This window comes from Salvelinus namaycush, chromosome 40 (assembly GCF_016432855.1).
Source record: "Salvelinus namaycush isolate Seneca chromosome 40, SaNama_1.0, whole genome shotgun sequence".
In the NCBI taxonomy this organism is placed as follows: domain Eukaryota; kingdom Metazoa; phylum Chordata; class Actinopteri; order Salmoniformes; family Salmonidae; genus Salvelinus; species Salvelinus namaycush.
Window position 1 is genome coordinate 22,359,479 of NC_052346.1, and position 23,220 is coordinate 22,382,698.

Consider the following 23,220-nt stretch of genomic DNA (forward strand, 5'->3'; position numbering starts at 1 on the left):
ATTCAGCTCCAGTGTTTGACTGCAGTCTTCCAGCTTCACAGATGCCATCTCTGGATCCTGCAGTGCAAACTGGGCCCCACTGTCACAATCAGGACCCAGTGACTGTGGGTTTGGACTCAGTGTGGAAGGAGAGAGGCAGGCTGGGTTTGTCGTTACTGTTGATGTTACCGGCCTCAGACTTAATTCTAGTCCTGTAGTAACAATGAGAAACAGACACAAAAAGTTATTGTCTTGACAGTTCTGGCACTTTCTTTATTCTCTAAAAATATGTTATATGTTCAATTACCTAATTCAGTGCTTGACTTGGACTGAAATAGGTGCCGGTACTGTTTATATTTAGGCACAGGAGCTCCACAATACTGTTGAGCTAATATTCTATAAGAGGAACTGTCAAGACTTCCGCCGAAGTCGGTCCCTCTCCTTGTTCGGGCGGCGCTCGGCGGTCGACGTCACCGGTCTTCTAGCCATCGCCGATCCATTACATGTTCAGTATTTAACCTCTGTTTCCCACATGTATGTGTGCGTGTTTGTTCTATGTTGATGGCTATATCTGACGGCTGGTATTTTGTTGCTGGGCTTTGTATCTACGCCTGTTTATTCGTGGTACCGGTATATTTCACACAACGCTCCATTCTATTGTTTCTATACTGGTGTTTTTTTTTTTTTTTTTTTTTTTAAATACCTTGTCCACGCATCTCAACACTCCTGCGCCTGACTCCTTTTCACCAGTTACCCAAAGCCTTGACAGAAACACACACCTCAAATGGAGTCAGCAGGAGCAGGTGCCCCTGCAGTAGGGGTCGAGGAGCGAGTCCAGCAGCACTCTAAAATTCTCCAGCATCTCGGCAGCGCCATGGACCGCGTGCTGCAAACCATGGAGCGATGGAAGAGAGGAGGAGTTCCTCCAGCGTCTCCACCAGCACCACCAGTTTCACCTATAATCACCCCTCCTTCACCTGGTCCCAGTGGGATTCGGCTCGCCCTCCCGAGGGAGTATGATGGTACGGCGGCGGGATGTCAGGGGTTCTTGCTCCAGCTAGAGCTCTACCTGGCAACCGTCCACCTGGCTCCCTCAGGCTGTGAGAGCGTGGCCGCCCTCGTCTCCTGCCTCTCAGGGAAGGCCCTGGAGTGGGCCTCCACTTCGGGATTTCACATGAACGTCTCGTACACCTGAGGCAGGGGACGAGGAGCGCACAGGAGTTCGTGATGGAACGACAGGGCCCTGATCGATCACTACCGGTGCAGTTTGCGCGAGGACGTCCGTCGGGAGTTGGCCTGCAGGGACACCACTCTCACATTCAACCAGCTGGTGGACCTGTCCATCCGGCTGGATAACGTGCTGGCTACCCGCGGACATCCAGATCGGGGTCTGTCAATTCCATCCCCCATCACCACCGCTCCGACGCCCATGGAGCTGGGAGGTGCTGCACTTAGGGCGACCGGAGGCGGGGCCATTCCATGCACCATCTGTGGCCGGAGAGGTCAAACTGCCGGTAGGTGCTGGGGAGGTTCCTCTGGGAGTCGAGGCAGCAGGCAGGGCACTCTCGTTTCACCCCAGGTGAGTCGGCACCAGGCTCACCCAAAGCATTGGAATTGTGCGATAAATCTCCTGGTAGACGCAGCACTTCCCAGGAGTCACGTGTATCCCCTGTCGCAAGAGGAGACGGCGGCTATGGAAACAAATGTTTCCGAATCTCTGGGGCAGGGGTACATTCGGCCCTCCACTTCACCTGCCTCCTCGACTTTATTTTTTGTGAAGAAGAAGGATAGAGGTCTGCGCCCGTGTATTGACTATCGAGGCATTAACCAAATCACTGCGAGGTAGTTACCCGCTGCCTCTCATAGCCAGTGCGATCGAGTCAATGCACGGGGCACACTTCTTCACAAAATTGGATCTCAGGAGCGCTTACAACCTGGTGCGTATCCGGGAGGGAGAAGAGTGGAAGATGGCGTTTAGTACCACATCAGGCCATTATGAGTACCTTGTCATGCCATACGGGTTGATGAATGCTCCATCAGTCTTCCAATCCTTTGTAGACGAGGAACCTGCACGGGCAGGGTGTAGTGGTGTATATCGATGACATTCTGATATACTCCGCTACATGCGGCGAGTATGTGTCCTTGGTGCGCAGGGTACTTGGACGACTATTGGAGCATGAACGGAACGTCAAGGCTGAGAAATGCCTGTTCTTCCAGCAGGCCGTCTCCTTCCTAGGGTATCGCATTTCCACATCAGGGGTGGAGATGGAGAGTGACCGCATTTCAGCTGTGCGTAATTGGCCGACTCCCACCACGGTAAAGAAAGTGCAGCGGTTTCTAGGGTTTGCCAACTACTACCGGAGGTTCATCCGTGGCTTTGGTCAGGTAGCAGCTCCCATTACCTCACTGCTGAAGGGGGGACCGGTGCGTTTGCAGTGGTCGGCTGAGGCGGACAGGGCTTTTGGTCACCTGAGGGCTCTGTTTACCTCGGCTCCCGTGCTGGCTCATCCGGATCCCTCTTTGGCGTTCATAGTGGAGGTGGACGCGGGTCCAAGGCTGGGTTAGGACCCGTGCTCTCTCAGCTCTCAGGAACGCCACCAAAGCGCCGCCCCTGTGCCTTCTTTTCGAAGAAGCTCAGCCCAGCGGAGCGACGTGGGGGACAGGAAGCTGTTGGCTGTTGTCAAGACCTTGAAGGCGTGGAGACATTGGCTTGAGGGGGCTAAACACCCTTTTCTCATCTGGACTGACCACCGCAATCTGGAGTACATCCGGGCGGCGAGGAGACTGAACCCTCGCCAGGCAAGGTGGGCCATGTTCTTTACCCGTTTTGTTTTCACCCTGTCCTACAGACCAGGTTCCCAGAACGCTAAGGCAGACGCACTGTCCCGGATGTATGACACGGAGGAGCGGTCCATGGATAACACTCCCATACTCGCGGCCTCTTGCCTGGTGGCACCGGTAGTATGGGAGCTGGACGCGGACATCGAGCGGGCGTTACGTGCAGAGCCCACTCCCCCCAGTGTCCAGCTGGGCATCTGTACGTTCCGTCTGCTGTCCGCGACCGTTTGATCTATTGGGCCCACACGTCACCCTCCTCTGGTCATCCGGGTATCGGCCGGACAGTGCGTTGTCTCAGTGGGAAGTACTGGTGGTCCACCTTGGCTAAGGACGTGAGGGTTTATGCTTCCTCCTGCTCGGTGTGCGCCCAGTGCAAGGCTCCTAGGCACCTGCCCAGAGGGAAGTTACAACCCTTACCCATTCCACAACGGCCGTGGTCACACCTGTCGGTGGACTTCCTAACGGATCTTCCTCCCTCACAGGGGAACACCACGATCCTGGCCCTGGTGGATCGGTTTTCTAAGTCCTGCCGTCTCCTCCCTTTGCCCGGTCTCCCTACGGCCCTACAGACTGCGGAGGCCCTGTTCACACACGTCTTCCGGCACCACGGGGTGCCTGAGGACATAGTATCTGATCGAGGTCCCCAGTTCACATCAAGGGTCTGGAGGGCGTTCATGGAACGTCTGGGGGTCTCGGTCAGCCTTACCTCAGGTTTTCACCCCGAGAGTAACGGGCAGGTGGAGAGAGTGAACCAGGATGTGGGTAGGTTTCTGCGGTCCTATTGCCAGGACCGGCCGGGGGAGTGGGCGGCGTTCATACCTTGGGCAGAGACGGCCCAAAACTCGCTCCGCCACTCATCCACTAACCTCTCCCCCTTCCAGTGCGTACTGGGGTACCAGCCGGTTCTGGCACCTTGGCATCAGAGCCAGATCGAGGCTCCTGCGGTGGACGACTGGTTTAGGCGCTCGGAGGAGACATGGGACGCCGCTCATGTGCAGTGGGCCGGGAGGCGTCAGAAGACTGGCGCAGACCGCCACGGCAGTGAAGCGTCCTCCACATGCCCCTCTCGACCCTCCACCTGCCCCTCCACCTGCCCTGCCGGAAGCTGGGCCCGCGGTTTGTGGGGCCATTCAAAGTCCTGAGGAGACTGAACAAGGTTTGTTACAGGTTACAGCTTCCCCCCGATTACCATATTAACCCCTCGTTCCATGTGTCTCTCCTCAGGCCGGTGGTGGCTGGTCCACTCCAGGAGTCTGAGGTGTGGGAGGTTCCTCCGCCCCCTTTGGACATCGAGGGGGCCCCGGTGTATGCAGTTCGAGCCATACTGGACTCGAGGCGTCAAGCGAGGGGCCTTCAGTACCTCGTGGAGTGGAAGGGGTACGGTCCAGAGGAGAGATGCTGGGTGGAGGACGTATTGGACCCGTCGATGCTGCAGGAGTTCCACCGTCTCCATCCGGGTCGCCCTACGCCTCGTCCTCCGGATCGTCCCCGAGGCCGGTGACAGCGCGCGGCTCAAGGGGGGGTACTGTCATGACTTCCGCCGAAGTCGGTCCTTCTCCTTGTTCGGGCGGCGCTCGGCGGTCGACGTCACCGGTATTCTATCCATCGCCGATCCACTTTTCATTTTCCATTTGTTTTGTCTTTGGTTTTTTCACACCTGGTTTCAATTCCCCCATTACAGATTCAGTATTTAACCCGCTGTTTCACACATGTATGTGTGCGTGTTTGTTCTATGTTGATGACTGTATCTGACGGCTGGTATTTTATTGCCGAGCTTTGTATGAACCCCGTTTATTCATTGTACCGGTATATTTCACGGACCGTTGGTGTTTTTGGTGTTTTTTCGTGTATTAAATACCTTGTCCACGCATCTCAACTCTCCTGCGCCTGACTCCTTTTCCCCAGTTACCCAAAGCCTTGACAGGAACATGAGCTCAAACAGTAGACATTTGAAGTGCCGGTTCTCAGCTCCAGTGAGCTCCTGTCCAAGTCAAGCACTGATCTCATTTCAATGGATCAGGTAGCTAAGCATTGACAACAAAACATTCATTAATTCATATTACACAAAGTACACATTTTAAAATTAGTCTACACAAAGTAAGTGCACTTAAACTGAAGTAGATTTCCCAAATTCACATAAATAGCAAAAAAACATTTAGTACAAGTTTAGTTTTAACCCTGTCTTCACTGTATTATTTTAATCAAAAACCAATTGTGTTTCCCGTTCACACCATAGTAACATTTATAGATAAAGATAGAAGCAACTGAAGGTGTCTGAATATTAGTACACATGTAGAAAACTCAGTATAGAGACAAAGGAGAGTCGCAATTCAACGGCTCAGACACGAGAGTTATGTGGCAGGGTCTACAGTCAATCACAGATTACAAAAAGAAAACTAGCCCCGTCGCGGACCAGGATGTCTTGCTCCCAGACAGACTAAACAACTTCTTTGCTCGCTTTGAGGACAATACAGTGCCACTGACACGGCCCGCTACCAAAACCTGCGGGCTCTCCTTCATTGCAGCCGAAGTGAGTAAAGCATTTAAACGTGTTAACCCTCGCAAGGCTGTAGGCCCAGACGGCATCCCCAGCCGCTTCCTCAGAGCATGCGCAGACCAGCTGGCTGGTGTGTTTACGGACATATTCAATCAATCCTTATCCCAGTCTTCTGTTCCCACATGCTTCAAGAGGGCCACCATTGGTAACCAGGTAACTGAGCAAAACGACTACCGCCCCGTAGCACTCACTTCCATCATCATGAAGTGCTTTGAGAGACTAGTCAAGGACCATATCACCTCCACCCTACCTGACACCCTAGACCCACTCCAATTTGCTTACCGCCCCAATAGGTCCACAGACGACGCAATCGCAACCACACTGCACACTGCCCTAACCCATCTGGACAAGAGGAATACCTATGTGAGAATACTGTTCATCGACTACAGCTCAGCATTTATTAACACCATAGTACCCTCCAAACTCGTCATCAAGCTCGAGACCCTAGGTCTCGACCCCGCCCTGTGCAACTGGGTCCTGGACTTCCTGACGGGCCGCCCCCAGGTGGTGAGGGTAGGTAACAACATCTCCACCCCGCTGATCCTCAACACTGGGGCCCCACAAGGGTGCGTTCTGAGCCTACTCCTGTACTCCCTGTTCACCCACGACTGCATGGCCATGCACGCCTCCAACTCAATCATCAAGTTTACAGACGACACTACAGTGGCAGGCTTGATTACCAACAACGACGAGACGGCCTACAGGGAGGAGGGCCCTCGGAGTGTGGTGTCAGGAAAATAACCTCACACTCAATGTCAACAAAACAAAGGAGATGATCGTTGACTTCAGGAAACAGCAGAGGGAGCACCCCCCTATCACATCGACGGGACAGTAGTGGAGAGGGTAGAAAGTTAAGTTCCTCGGCGTAAACATCAGGACAAACTGAATTGGCCCACCCACACAGACAGCGTGGTAAAGAAGGCGCAGCAGCGCCTCTTCAACCTCAGGAGGCTGAACAAATTTGGCTTGTCACCAAAAGCACTCACAAACTTTTACAGATGCACAAACGAGAGCATCCTGTCGGGCTGTATCACCGCCTGGTACGGCAACTGCTCCGCCCATAACCGTAAGGCTCTCAAGAGGGTAGTGAGGTCTGCACAACGCATCACCGGGGGCAAACTACCTGCCCTCCAGCACACCTACACCACCCGATGTGACAGGAAGGCCATAAAGATCATCAAGGACAACAACCACCCGAGCCACTGCCTGTTCACCCAGCTATCATCCAGAAGGTCAGTACAGGTGCATCAAAGCAGGGACCGAGAGACTGAAAAACAGCTTCTATCTCAAGGCCATCAGACTGTTAACCTGATGAGGACCAGAGGGCGCTGTTTTCACTTTGGGGGAAAATCGTACCCAATTTAAACGGCCTCGTACTCAATTCTTGCTCGTACAATATGCATATTATTATTACTATTGGATAGAAAACACTCTAGTTTCTAAAACCGTTTGAATTTTGTCTGTGGGTAAAACACAACTCATTTGGCAGCACACTTTCTGACCAGGAAGTGGAAAGTCTGAAATCGATGCTGTGTTCAAGTGTCTGCCTATAAATGGGCATGATACGTATGACTATACGTGCACGTCATACACCTTCCCCTAGATGTCAAGAAGAAGTGAGAGGAGAAAGGAGTTGATTATCTCGGTCTGAGGTTGAATAAACCCTCTTGGAACGACGTGTCCCCCATTTTCTGTTCTCTGCAAGGCGCGTGATGGGACCTGTTATTGCCTACTGGAAAGCTGTCGTTATGGGTGAATACTATCTCCGGCTTTGATTTTATTTGATACATGTCACAATATCATCGTAAAGTATGTTTTTTCAATATAGTTTTATTAGACTATTGAAATTTATTCGGGACGTTAGGCGTGTTGCGTCGTTTGCGTTTGTTCACGAAGGAGAGGTTAGCGCCGCATGGCCAGTGTGCTTGCTAATTCAAGAGGGAAAGAGGACGTTCTGAATCCAAACAACGACGGTTCTGGACAAAGGACCCCTTGTACAACATTCTGATGGAAGATCAGCAAAAGTAGGAACCATTTTGTGATGCTATTTCATATATCTGTCGAACTGTGTACTAGTAGCTTTGCGCTCAGGTTTTGGTTATTCCCTTGCCATAACTAAGTCTTATGTCGTAATGAAGATATTTTTAGAATTCTAACACTGCGATTGCATTAAGAACTAATGGATCTATCGTTTCCTATACAACATGTATTTTTTTGTAATGTTTATGAATAGCTATTTGGTCAGAATAGGTGAGAGTCTAATAGAAATATCCGCACATTCTGGGAAAAATATGCTACGTTAGCACATTGTATAACCACGGATTTCAGCTCTAAATATGCACTTTTCGAACAAAACATAAGTGTATGTATAACCTGATGTTATAGGACTGTCATCTGAGGAAGGTTTATGAAGGTTAGTGAAATTTAATATCTTTTGCTGGTTTATTCGCTAACGCTAAAGTGCCTATTGCTATCGCTAACGTGCCTTGATGAATGAATGCGGTAGTGTGGTAGGCTATTGTAGTAAGCTAATATAATGCTATATTGTGTTTTCGCTGTAAAACACTTAAAAAATCGTAAATATTGGCTGTATTCACAAGATCTTTGTCTTTCATTTGCTATACACCATGTATTTTTCAGAAATGTTTTATGATGAGTATTTCGGTATGTCACGTTGGTGTCTAATTATTCTGGCTGCTTTCGGTGCAATTTCTGATTGTAGCCGCAATGTAAACTATGATTTATACCTGAAATATGCACATTTTTCGAACAAAACATAGATTTATTGTATAACATGTTATAAGACTGTCATCTGATGAAGTTGTTTCTTGGTTTCTTTGGTTTGTTCTAGGTTAGTTTGGTTGATTTTGTGCATGCTACCTGTGCTGTGAAAAATGTCTGTGCTTTTTTCTATTTGTTGGTGAGCTAACATAAATATATATTGTGTTTTCCCTGTAAAACATTTAAAAAATCTGACATGTTGGCTGGATTCACAAGATGTGTATCTTTCATTAGCTGTATTGGACTTGTTAACTTCTTGCGAATATAGGGGGTGCTGTTTCGACTTAGCATAAATTGGTCTCCAGATTAAACTGCCTAGTACTCAATTCTTGCTCGTACAATATGCATATTATTATTATTATTGGATAGAAAACACTCTCTAGTTTCTATAACCGTTGGAATTATGTCTCTGAGTGGAACAGAACTCATTCTACAGCACTTTTCCTGCCAGGGAGTGAGATTTCAGAAATCTTGGTCCCTGTTCCCAGTTCAGTTTTTAAGTCCCTGTGAATCCTATGGGGCTACAAACACTGCCTACGCCTTCCTCTAGATGTCAGTAAGTGGTGACAATTTGAATGGAGTCGATTGCGCAATCAGGGACTTTATAAAAGACAGAAAGGCGGAAGGAGCTTTCTTTTCTTCAATGCGCTCGACGCACGATGGACGTCGGACTGGCCTCTTTCCAAGCTTTGGTTTAGCCAGTAATATATCGCCGGTCATGTTTTTACTCGTTATAGGTGTTAAAAACATCATAAGGTAGTTAATTTAAACCGTTTTATAGCAATTTATATCCGTTTAGTGCGATTTTCTGGCATTTCTTTGTGACGCACTTCCAAGAGCTGGGCACTTTTCTAGTACATGCCGAACGTTAGTGGCCATTTCGACGGGACAAGAGGACATCTTTCGACCAAAAGACGATTAGACCGGAGAAAGGATACATTGCCCAAGATTCTGATGGAAGATCAGCTCATAGTAAGAACTATTTATGATGATAAATCGTTGTTCTGTAGAAAAATGTTAAACGCATATTCCGCCATTTTCTTTGGGGTAGCTTCGCTTTGGCGCACCCGGTATTGCACAGTAAGGATAATTTAAAAAATGTAATTCAGCGATTGCATTAAGAACTAATTTGTCTTTCAATAGCTGTCCAGCCTGTATTTTTTTGTCAAGTTTATGAATATTTATTCATTAGACTAGATCACTGTCCAATATGGCGCCCGACATTTTCAGGCCAGTTTTGCTACTATTCTCATTGTATAACCACGGTTTTTTGTGGCTAAATATGCACATTTTCGAACAAACTCTATATGTATGTTGTAATATGATGTTACAGGAGTGTCATCAGAAGAATTCTGAAAAGGTTAGTGAAAAAATTAATACATTTTGGTGGTGATAATGCTATCGCTCTTTTTGCCTTGAATCAATGCTCGGGTAACGTTTGCACATGTGGTATGCTAATATAACGATTTATTGTGTTTTCGCTGTAAAACACTTAGAAAATCTGAAATATTGTCTGAATTCACAAGATCTGTGTCTTTCCATTGCTGTGAGCTGTGTATTTTTAAGAAATGTTTTATGATTAGTAATTAGGTAATACACGTTGCTCTCTGTAGTAATTCTAGTCGCTTTGGGGAGATTTGTGATGGTGGCTGCAATGGCAAACTATGATTTATACCTGAAATATGCACATTTTTCTAACAAAACCTATGCTATACAATAAATATGTTATCAGACTGTCATCTGATGAAGTTTTTTCTTGGTTAGTGGCTATTTATATCTTTATTTGGTCGAATTGGTGATAGCTGGTGATGGAGTGAAAAAATAGTGGAGTAAGAAAAATGGTGTCTTTTGCTAACGTGGTTAGCTAATAGATTTACATATTGTGTCTTCCCTGTAAAACATTTAAAAAATCAGAAATGATGGCTTTATTCACAAGATCTGTATCTTTCATTTGGTGTCTTGGACTTGTGATTTAATGATATTTAGATGCTACTATTTACTTGTGACGCTATGCTAGCTATGCTAGTCAGTGGGGGGTGGTGGGGGGTGCTCCCGGATCCGGGTTTGGGAGGTGTTAGAGGTTAATGTGTGAAAGTTAAATATTTCTAAAAAATATTTTTTGAATTTCGCGCTCTGCCTTTTCAGTGGAATGTGGGAGGAGTTCCGCTAGCGGAACGCCGGGGCTAGAAAGGTTAAAAAGCCATCACTAACATTGAGTGGCTGCTGCCAACATACTGACTCAACTCCAACCACTTAAATAATGTAAAATATTGATGTAAAAAATGTATCACTAGCCACTTTAAACAATGCCACTTCATATAATGTTTACATACCCTACATTACTCATCTCATATGTATATACTGTACTCTATACCATCTACTGCATCTTGCCATCTTGATGTAATACATGTCACTAGCCACTTTAAACAATGCCACTTTTATATGTTTACATACCCTACATTACTCATCTCATATGTATATACTGTACTCGATACCATCTACTGTATCTTGCCTATGCCGTTCTGTACCATCACTCATTCATATATTTTTATGTACATATTCTTTCATTCCTTTACACTTGTGTGTATAAGGTAGTTGTTGTGAAATTGTTAGGTTAGATTACTCGTTGGATATTACTGCATTGTCGGAACTAGAAGCACAAGCATTTCGCTACACTCGCATTAACATCTGCTAACCATGTGTATGTGACAAATAAAAGTTGATTTGTATCATTGCCTGTGGGAATGTGCTGAAATACAAAGGTTTTGGAGCTCAGTACTGTACTATATCTCTGAGATGACCTTTACCCCAATACCACTAATCCCGAAACTAGTGGCGCACAATTGGCCCAGTGTAGTCCGGGTTAGGCCGTCATTGTAAAAAATAATTTGTTCTTAACCAATTTGCCTAGTTAAATAAAGGTTCAAAAATAAATAAAATAAACACTGCAGAAATGTTTTGGCACCCTCCCCCAGATCTGTGCCTCGCCATAATCCTTTCATGGAGCTCTACGGACAATTGTGTCTGAATGTTATTACAGATGTAGAGAACCGATAATCATTACATTTAGCTTCAAAATAGTACTGCAACTGTAAAAATTGTCTCTCTCTGCTGCACCCACACTGCCTGCACTGAAGTCTGTTGATGCAGATCGAGTGGGCACCGCCATTTTACCAGTTCGTGAATTTTTCCTTTCATGAAGCTCTACGGACAATTCCGTCGACCTCATGACTTGGTTTTTGCTCTGACATGCACTGTCAAATGTGGGACCTTATATAGACAGGTGTGTGCCTTTCCAAATCATGTCCAATCAATTGAATTTACCACAGGTTGACAACAATCAAGTAGTAGAAATATCTCTCTTATTTATTTAATACATTTTAGAATAAGGCTGTAACGTAACAAAACGTGGAAAAAGTCAAGGGGTCTAAATACTTTCCGAATGGGAGAGGGGGATAACTAGTCAGTTGTACAACTGAATGCTTTCAACTGAAATGTGTCTTCCACATTTAACCCAACCCCTCTGAATCAGAGAGGTGCAGGGGGCTGCCATAATCGACATTCACGTCTTCGGTGCCCCGGGAACAGTGGCTTAACTGCCTTGCTCAGGGGCAGAATGACATTTTTACCTTGTCAGCTCTGGGATTCAATCCAGCAACCTTTCGGTTACTGGCCCAACACTCTAATGCAAAAGGGGAATAAAACTATTCTAAAAGTATCTCATAAGTCAAGAACATTATGACCTATATCATCCTCCACTCACTATCACAAGGGTTAGTAACTACACAGACTCATTTCATATAACTTTAAAACACTGGCAGTTTGTCTCCTTCACTTCTTTAGTCTACTCTCTGAACACTCCAGATAGCCAAGTGAATAAAACAAATGCTGACAATACTGGTGTCAAACCATGCAAGTGTCAGTAGTAGTGATGCACCGATATGACATTTTTGGCCCATACCGATATCCGATATTTTCATTGACAAAAAAAAAAAACAGCTACCGATACCCGATATTGACATTTTTTGCGGCCTTTTATGCATTTTAGTACAGTTAAATAGTTAACACACACACAAACACACACATGGACACAGCAGTCTAAGGCACAGCATCTCATTGCAAGAGGCGTCACTACAGTCCCTGGTTCAAATCCTGGCTGAATCACATCCGGCCATGATTGGGCGGCGCACAACTGGCCTAGCGTCGCCCGGGTTTGGCCGGGGTAGGCCATCATTGTAAATTAGAATTTGTTATTAACTGACTTGCCTAGTTAAATAAAAGGTTACAGAAACACACCAAAAAGTTATTTTGTTGGCATTTCCATACGTCCCCATTACCAATAAAACATAATCAAAACCTATTTCCTCACTTACTTGCTGTGCTGTTTCCTTGATCATTTGTTCAGTCGTTTCATTCTCAACCAGGATTTCTATAGAACGCCGTTTGGGTCTTTGCGTGTCAAAAAATAAGCTTGTTGACCAATCAGGACCTGAATATGACTGCCCGTCACATAATAATTTTACGCGGCCATAAATTTTTTACGTAGTTATTACACATTGATTACACAATCACTCGAATTTCATATGTCAACGATTCATCAATACGTATGCTATGATGCTGGTCATAAAAAAAGCTAGCTAACTCATGGATGCAAACAATGTTCTTCCCCAAAAACATCGCAAACTGACATTATCTGTTTCAGTAGCTATAGTCAGGTAGCTAACTATTTAGCTAGGTGTCATCATCTAAATTAACCCTAATTTATAAGACAGTTCTTATTTGATTAATGGTGGTCGGACCCATCTATGTGAAACTAGCCACAATAAAAATTAACCACAATAGTGAAATTTGCAGTTAGCCTTCAAAGTAAAGGTAGGGCATAATTCTACTATTTGTATTCATTTGCATCACTGTCAATGACATACTTTTATTTTGAAAACAAACAGCAAATTCCACTTTTGTGCTAATCCTTATTGTGGCTAGCTTCACAGCACATAACCTGGTCCGGTCGAGCGTCACTAGCCAGATGAAGCTAGTTGGCTGCTTATAACGGAAGCTTTGGGCAACAGGGTTAAGTAGCTGGCTAACTGTTTATTTTCATGAACTGAAGTTCAATTTCAATAGGCGAACAACAAGTGGCAACCTAGCTATTGTTTTCAGGCTGGTTGTATTGGTGCTAACATAAACTCGTACATCGCCTTGGTCCGTACAATTGCCCTTATTTTAGCGCCCCAAAAACGTAATACTTCCAGATCAACTGTAATGTCAATACCATTGTAAAGCACAATTTGAAGGTTTGTGTCGAATTTGAATAGGGTTTTTAGGGCGGTGCTAAAGTGATCTTAGAAGTAAACAGCGGCTTCGAGATTGATGATCGCATGCAATGATGACGCAAAAAAATGACTAGGTATCCCCCCTTACCCCCGTCACTGTCCATTTCTTGTTTTTAAATGACGAGAGAAGTGCTACACCTGCTGGAGAGAGATTGTAAGACAGAAATAGTTGCTTTACGCGTGCTGTACGTTACGGAATGACACGTCACGATGTAACAGAGGGTCAGTTTTTTCAGCTTTTCTCCAGTACTATAGAGCCATTACCATGTCGATCAACGCTTAAATAGAAACGTAGTTCACACCCCAGATTTTGAAGTCAACACAGTGTTGTGACTGTGTTGACTTCAAAATCTGGGGTGTGAACTACGTTTCTACTACGTTTCTATTTAAGCGTTGATCGACATGGTAATGGCCTTATAGTATTGGAGAAAAGCTGAAAAAAACTGACCCTCTGTTACATCGTGACCTGTCATGCCGTACAGTCCCATTAGTTTTCTTTGCAGCCTCGTTTGAATGTTGCGGTTGCGCACATTTGTACGGAATGGGGTGAGATTACGTTAGTGTGTACCGGTACTTGACCAGTCGGCGAAAGCCAACATCACCCACGACAGAGAACGGTTGATTGTCAAGGGCAATGGATTCCATTTCTTGGCTTTAATGGATTTTGCCTTTGAGTTGTCTCAGCTGAAATGTTCTTACTCTTTCAAATAAATGCTCGATCCACACAGCAGACATGGTGGGCTAGGGATAGGAATGCTGTGTCGCAAAATTTTACGCAAGTTCATTACGTCCTGTACCTACGTTATATAGGTAGGTATTTACATCAGCTTTGACATCGGTTTTGCACATCAGCGTTAAACTAGACATCTGATATGTTCACCGATATATTGTGTATCCCTAGTCAGTAGCATGAAATAACATCTACCTTCTCATTGAAACAGTTCATCATGAAACAGTTCTACAGCAACTTTTCATACACAGTGGGAAGTTGGAATGAAAAACACACACAAACTTAGAACGTGCTCTTACCATGAGAAACAGATTTTCTGTTTTAATTTTGGCATTCAGTTCCAGTGTTTGACTGCAGTCCTCCAGCTTCACTGATGCTATCTCTTGATCCTGCAGTTCAAAATGGGCTCCACTGTCACAATCAGGACCCAGTGACTGTAGGTTTTGACTCAGTGTGGAAGGAGAGTGTCGTGGAAATACCGGAGCCTGTGAGTTCAAAAAGACTTTATTACAAAGTAATAGAACCCGAGCTGGTTCATGAAGCAAGTGTCTTTCCAGCCTTGGCATACACTTTTTTTTTTTTTTTTTTTTATAGTTTTCCTCCTTACGTCACACATATAAGTGACTCCTCTTTATGTTAATGATTCATCCCCTCTGGCATTTAGCCACCCTTATCTTTTTGCCTTGCACTAACTTTAGCTTGGTTTCACATTAGAACATAGATTCCATTCATAGCAATGGTACAAAAATAAACAGACACACCCACTCTCAAGACAGGTGCATGTTTAATGGTGCCTAATGACCTAGACACACATATAGAGTGCACTTATTCTGCTGACTACTCTAAGATGTATAATGTGCACACATTTACTGGAAAATTCCCAATAAGAGGCAGGTTGGGTTTGTCCTCACTGTTGATGTTACCAGCCTCAGGCTTAATCTGAGTCGGTCTGTAGTAATAAATAGAAACGGATACAAAAGTTACTCTTGACAGTTCTGGCACTTTCTTTATTCTCTATAAGAGGAACATGAGCTCAAGCAGTAGAAATTTGAGGTGCTGGTACTCAGCTCCGGTGAGCTTCTGCCCAATTCAAGCACTGATCTAATTTCAATAGATCTGATAGCTAAGCATTGACAACAAAACATGAATTCATTCACATTAGACAAAGTATACACTTTAAATTAGGCTACAGAACTTAATCTATAGTAGATTTCTGAATTCACATAAATGACTCAAAAAAACATTTAGTACAAGGTTGCAGTATGTTTTAGGCATCACTATGTACTATTTTCCTGAATAAACTTGTCTTCACTGTATTATTTCAATCAAAAACCAATAGTATTTCCGTTCACACCATAGTAACATTTATAGATAGACAGAAACAACTGAATGTTTCAATATTAGTACACATGTTGAAAACTGCTAATCATTACATTTAGCTCCAAAATGGTAGTGCAACCGTAAAATGGTCTCTCTCTGCGGCACCCTCACTGCCTGGACTGAAGTCCGTTGATGCAGACCAAGTGGGAGCCGCCATTTTACCAGCTCGTGAATTTTAACGTTACACAAAACCAACAACGACATGTAAAACGAACCCAGAAATCTCAAATTATTTGATCCTTTATGAAATTACCTTGACGAAATGATATACATCCACTCAGACTAACCCAGAGTATCTATGTCACTTGTAAAAATAAAAAATAAAGTGATCACGTTCACTCACGCGGTTTGGACCATTTTTTTTTTACCAAACGTGATAACTTGACGTATTTGTTACCTAGCATGTTATGACATGTTCTTTCGATATTAAAACGTGCTATTACATACCAGTAGTAATACATTTGAAACGGACACAGAAGTTGTCATCTCGACTGCACAATTCTGGCGTATCCTTTATTGTGAAGAATGATGTGCGCCCGCGCGGAACTTCCTGTTCCCCCACTACCAGTTTCTAAACCCAGAGACGCAAACAACGCGAGACTTCAGAGAACTTGTGAAGCGGACCAAGCCGGGGTTTGAGAAGTCAATGAGAGAAGTGAACAATTCTGATACTTTTGCAGTGGTTAATGGGGATCCTAATAAATACCAAAAATATTCAGTGGGCACACACTTTGAAACATGGCCATTCTTTTATCAATTTCATAACTGCAGTGGTTTATTCACAATCGCTCTCACTGCGTATCTTACATATCGCAGCATCACATGAGTAGGCAGACACTCTTCACTCTTCCAACGAAACTCCAGATATAACACATTTTATCGGTGCCCTGCTCCGAAAAACAATGCTCTCTCCTTCAGCTCTTCTGAGACGCATCAAACCAAAACCACTACTGGTCACTCTGACTGACTCTACCTTTCCTAATGCCTCCTTTACCATCTTCCTGACCTCAGATGATCTCCTAACAATACATAATTGTTGATGAATCGCGCTCCATAAGAAACCGATGTTCATTTACAACTTTTGGTCTGTTTGCTCCATTTTTCGTTGTCTCCGTCTTCCATTCAATTCTTACCAACTTCACTCAACTTGGAGCCATCAGACTCGAACAGCACTTTCGCTTCGCCATATTTCCCTACCCCAAACCAGACACCACGCTACGGACTAACTCCTGCATGTAGAATCCTGCATTGAAAAAAGGCAACAACTACAGGTTAAAGGGGAATTTCACCGTGGCTTTGCCATGGCATCAGTGGCGACGTCCACGGACGGTGAATTTTCAGCTATATCAGGTCCATCCATCATGGACTTTATTTCGCCCAAAATTGTCCGTCTGTTTTGATCCAAATATAGCTAATGTTTGTATACTCCATGTTTCATATGTTGGTCATTTTTGCTACCATCCTCTCTCCGCTTACTCCTGTCATTAGTATGTCCAGATGTAACAAATGTAATTATGACCTCAGCTAATGTAGTCATGTACATTAACTTAATGTAATCATTGGCATGTTGTATTGCACAGAAGCAACAAATACACTAGATGACATCATCTCTACTTCCTGTTAATGTAATTATTGTTCCTATGTTTTCTCAGCATACATTACATTAACTCCCACATTAGCGGGGTGCGCGCACGCGAGCGGTTTAGTCAGCCTGTAATAACCCAGTAACTCGGTAGTGAGTTGTCATGTCTAAATGTTGATATTTAACCCTAACCCAGTAATAACCATAGTAAGTCACATGAATAGACATCAAAATCACTCAACCATCCTAACATAATACAACATGTAATGGTCTTATTTAGTGTTCAATTTCAACTGAACCATGATCATATATGTCATTTGTTTGTCTTTTCAGGTCTTACGGCAAATAAAAATGTATGAACTAATACATTCTGTCTTTACCACCACATTCCGCCTTTACCATCACAGTTCATTATGTGGTGACAATTTTACGATATTTGGTCATAAATAGCAGGGATTCTAGCATGCTAACTCCAGTTGAACAGCTAGCATACAATGTACCCGAAATACACATAATTAAAACATAATTTCAAAAAATAACATAATTTGATGAAATTATAGCCTATTTGGTAATGACCAAATAGACTCCATGACATCCATGTGCTCCACTGTCACTATTCATATCCATGGTAACCAAGTACAAACTTTTGAAAAAAAGGTTATTGTCATGTAATTTGCTTGTTGTGGTGTTAATGACACAATACTAAGAGACGACTGTATTTTGTGTAAAGAAAGTATCAAATGGCTTATGCACATCTAGTATGTATATAGTTTCCATGTATTTGACTCTTTTTAAACAGGTGCATTAAATATTTTGTAATTATCAAGACTTTTTTTTAAAGTGTAATACAAAGAAGAATGTCAAAAGTCATGTGAGACAGAACAAAAACAGACATGACATGCTGAAGAAAAAAAGTAAGCTGAAAAAAAAGAGTTGAAGGTTATTTTAGTATCTACTTAATGGATGTGAAATAAACAAATCTAAATTAGCATTTTATCTTAAAAATCGAACCCTGAGACACAAAGGCACTACAGAGGGTTGTGCGTATGGCCCAGTACATCACTAGGGCCAAGCTTCACGCCATCCAGGACCTCTATATCAGGCGGTGTCAGAGGAAGGCCCTAAAAATGGTCAAAGACTTGTGGGAGTTAATGTTACATATAGGGACAGATGTAATACTAAAAGTAGCAAGGACATGTGTACATCAGACCACAGGAGGAGAAGGCGACACTTAAGTGCATTTGCTATTCTGGAAAGGGCAGCATACCAAAGATTAGATGGAGCGGAACAAACATAAGTATAATGGCCAAGGCCATAAGTGCTTAGGATAAGCTGGACATACCAATGTCAGAGGGACACACAATCTACTAGTCCTAATAAGGGCAACATACCAAAGAGCACACCAAGCTAAACATAAGTACAAAGGCCAAAGACATAGACCCATAGGACAGCTGGACATATATTATTTTTAGGACATGAAAGGGTCCCGCCACCATTATAACCTAACCGAAAGCAGATATGGGCGTTATTGGGCGTGAACAAACAGGAAGCTTAAACTAAAAGATAATGGTGGCAGATGGACTGAGGGAAGTAACTTCATTTGCATGTGGGATGGACTCATATGCTGTATGTGTATAAAGGCAGAGCCAGTGCTCAGGGAAGTTGGTTGTTCCGCGGACCAGCACGGCTTATGATATTTTGTATTAAAAGCCTTTATTGAATTCACAAGTTCTTGTAAGTGTTATATTTCTAGACGATTTTCCACCACATACTCCAGCCACCCTAGTCATAGACTGTTCTCTCTGCTACTGCACGGCAAGCAGTACCGGAGCGCCAGTGTAACGGATGTGAAATGGCTAGCTAGTTAGCGGGTACGCGCTAGTAGCGTTTCAATCAGTTACGTCACTTGCTCTGAAACCTAGAAGTAGTGTTGCCCCTTACTCTGCAAGGGCCGCGGCTTTTGTGGAGCGATGGGTAACGACGCTTCGTGGGTGTCAGTTGTTGATGTGTGCAGAGGGTCCCTGGTTCGCGCCCGTGTCGGTGCGAGGGGACGGTTTAAAGTTATACTGTTACACCAAGTCAAGGTCCAAAAGGCTTCTAAACAGCTTCTACGCCCAAGTCATAAGACTCCTGAACAGCTAATCAAATGGCTACCCAGACTATTTGCATTGCCCCCTCTCCGGGCCCCCTCTCTTTTATGCTGCTGCTACCTCTCTGTTATTATCTATGCATAGTCACTTTAATAACGCCACCTACATGTACATATTACCTCAATTACCTTGACTTTCGACCTCCTCCTTTTCTGCAGCAACCAGTGATCCGGGTCACGGCACCAATGTAACAGTTTAACTTTAGTCCGTCCCCTCGCCCCGACCCGGGCGCGAACCAGGGACCCTCTGCACACATCAACAACAGTCACCCACGAAGCATCGTTACCCATCGCTCCACAAAAGCCGCGGCCCTTGCAGAGCAAGGGGAACCACTACTTCAAGGTCTCAGAGCAAGTGACGTCACTGAGTGAAAGGCTATTAGCGCGCACCACCGCTAACTAGCTAGCCATTTCACATCCGTTACATAAGTAAGCATTTCACTATAATGTCTACACCTGTTGTATTCGGCGCATGTGACATAAAATTGGATTTGATCACCCATATTCATCGTACTTCTCCAATTTCAAACCAGTGTGTCTTGTTTGTAATGAGACTCTCGCTGTTTGCAAAGAGTTCAATCTGAGATGTCATTATGAATCTAAGCATGGTACGTTCAGAAGTAGATGTTCCACCCCAGACATGAAGCTGAAGTCTGATGCAGATAGGAAGGTGGGCCTAAGTAGTGAACACACCCTATGTGCTTTACAGTGGCAATTTTAGCATGTACATATTTTATTGTTATCTAACATTAATTTCAGTAGAAACCATATTTGTTTAAGCAAGTCAGCCATATCAGCTATGTTTTTTAAAAAGGAAGTAAATGAGGCCGAATTAACTGCCAGACGAGGCTACTGTGGCTGATAGCCAGGTGCAGCGGTGGTAAGGATTCACTCCATGGTGCTGAAAGGAAAGTTCAATCATTATGCTGGACTAAAATTCTGTAACAAATGGTTTATTTGAGCTGTTTTTGCCATAATATGGACTTGGTATTTTACCAAATCTTCTGTATACCACCCAGTGGCGTAGCTTCAGCCGGTGCGGTTGCACCAGGGCCCACGTCGTACATGAGCCCGGTGACGGGCCCGGATCTGCGGAGCCACAGGCCCCCTATGTAATTTTAATTCCACCCTACCATGGCCAATTATTAATTGTTGACGCGAGTCCATCACACCGATGATTTAACAAGTAGATCTTTCTTTAAATTTAGGCTATATGATAAATGATCCCACTGATGGTTTCACCAACAAAATGTTTTTTGTCACTACATGTCAGCATGATATTTTAGTGTATTGATGACAATAAATCTAATTAATTTGCTAAATAAATCATATTATTCAATACCATGTTAAGATAATGAAATGCATTCTGGGATTCATTGTGCAAATACTGTCCAAAGCGTTGTTGTTTCTGTCATTGTTTAAAGCAACAGTTGAGCTAGCTATCAAGAGACAACGGGCAAAATAAAAATAAAGAGAGAATGCCGAGAATAGAAAATTACGGATTTAAAAATCAGCAATGTATCAACACAAAAGGGGAACGCAAAAGAGCAAGGCCAGAAATGAGAAAGCAAAGGAGGTATCAAAGTAGTTAAATTAGATTCCTTTTTCAAATGCAGTTCAAGTGAAGCCATTGCTAACACAAGCAATGTAGTGGGAGCAGAAGAGGATGTAGGTTTATCATCGCCAGCAGCAGCTTTTAGCGTGTCAAGTGAGCCAAGGCCGAGCTGTTCCATCATACCAGAAGAAGCAACTTTGACAGAGGAGGATACAGGTTGTCAGGTATCGGCGGATACGACCCTGAGCATAAGCCAGGCCGGACAAGCTATCCCCAGGCCGGGCGGGGAGGAAGAGGAGCAGGGCGAGGCTAAAATCGTGGTGGCTGAGGAAACAGGTGGAAGTGGGACAGACAACCTTTTTACCTATCCAACTGACAGGGGCATTATGCAACAAATGTGGATCCAAAGGCGGTGTTTTTCCGAGTCGTATTACACCACTACAACCAAGGCTGGAATCAAATGACCACGTACATGGCTATGTTATTCGGCCAAGATAGATTGTACGTATTGTGAGTCTTGCTGGCTGTTCAGAGATCAGAGAGCCCCTTTCTTCTCTGATGCGTGGGTGAATGGAGTGAGAGATTGGCGCCATCTAACACCCAAAATAGCATGTCATGAGACATCCCAGATTCACATGGGTGCCTGTTTGGTATATGAGCAATGGAAGCTCAATGACACTATTGACGCAGAAATGGAGAGAGGCGTGCGTAACGCAGCAAATTTCTGGCGACAGGTGTTGGAGCGCATAGTTAATGTAACTCTCACACTTGCATCATGTAATTTGGCGTTCAGCTGGGGCACTGTGAAAAGCTGTAACAGGTCAACAGTGGGAATTGTCTCAGTATAATTGAACTGCTGTCATTTTACGACCCAGTTCTGAAATAACTTTTAGAACGCCCCGCAGGATCCGTTAACCATCTCAGTCCTCAAATCCAAAATGAGCTGATTTATATCTTAGCCGAGCGAGTGAAGTGTGACATTCAGGGAGAGATGCAGGAAGCCCCATTTTCTTCTATTATTATGGACACCACACCGGATGTATCCAAAGTAAACCAGTTAAGCCAAGTTAATCGCTATGAGAGAATGATAAGGGATGCAAATAATGTCGCCACAGATCTGACCATCACAGAGTTGTTTTGGGGATTTCTGGAGACTTCAACATAAAAACCTTCGGCAGCATAGAGGATAAGGGGCTGGATATTTCAACATGTCGTGGGCAGGGGTATGATGGAGCTGCTAACATGAGTGGGGTGTATTCGGGTGTGCAGGCCAGAATATCCAAAAAGGAGCCGCTTGCTGTTTATGTGCATTGCGCAGAGCATAATCTTAACCTGGCTCTCAACGACTATCAAACATGTGCCAGAGATTAAACAGTTTAACAGTATGATACTGTTGAACTGTTTTACACCTTCTTCGGGTATAACATGAAGAGATGGTCAGTGTTGAGTGGTATATTTGATTTTGCATCAGAAAATGTAACTCTAAAACGATTGTGTCCCACCCGCTGGTCATCTAGATAGGAGTCCCTTGCCGCCCTGAGATACAGATATGTGGACATATTGAAGGCCCTCACCAACATCGTGCTTTTAATAAATGGATCACTAGTCACTTTAAATAATGCCACTTTAATAATGTTTACATATCTTACAATACTCATCTCATATGTTTATGCTGTATCTTATACCATCTATTGCATCTTGCCTATGCCGCTCATCCATATATTTATATGTACATAGTCTTATTCCATCTCTTTAGATTTGTCTGTATTAGCTAGTTGTGGAATTGTTAGATTACTTGTTAGATATTACTGCAGCTGTCGGACGTGAAGCACAAGCATGTCGCTACACTCGCATTAACATCTGCTAAGCATGTGTATGTGACCCAATAACATTTGATTTGAGCATATGGTTGCTGTCACAAGAAATTATTTAAAAAAATATATGTAATTACTTGCTATTCATCACCACTACTTATCCCTGAAAGCTGAAATCCCACTGGATTCTAGCAAAGGCGGGACTTCCAACAATACCAGATCAATAATGTGGGAGTTGGCTCTAATGAGCTCGCAAATGTAATTGTTCAATTTAAATAATGTTATTGATGAAGCATACCTGTCTAGGCTATTTGAAAATTAAACTTGAAATTAACCTAAAAACGCTGCTTAATCTAAGTTTATGTAGAAAGTTGAAAATCATATCATACAGTGTAACCTGAAAAATTTAAAAACAATTACTGGCGATTCTTCACCACCAGAGGTCACTGATAGCACAAGCTGAAATCACATGGGATTTCCGCACGGCGCGGAATTTCACTCTGAACAAAGGGGAAAACAAAA

General features: G+C 44.0%; 1 long non-coding RNA gene across 1 annotated transcript; it reads right to left on the minus strand.

The window, feature by feature from the left end:
* Positions 1–124: 124 nt before the first annotated feature.
* LOC120033661 lies at positions 125–19,005 on the minus strand. The gene is made up of 3 exons (XR_005473976.1): positions 16,046–19,005; positions 14,518–14,703; positions 125–191 (listed from the first exon to the last, which is right to left on the minus strand). It is a non-coding gene; the product is annotated as an uncharacterized LOC120033661 (long non-coding RNA).
* Positions 19,006–23,220: the final 4,215 nt, after the last annotated feature.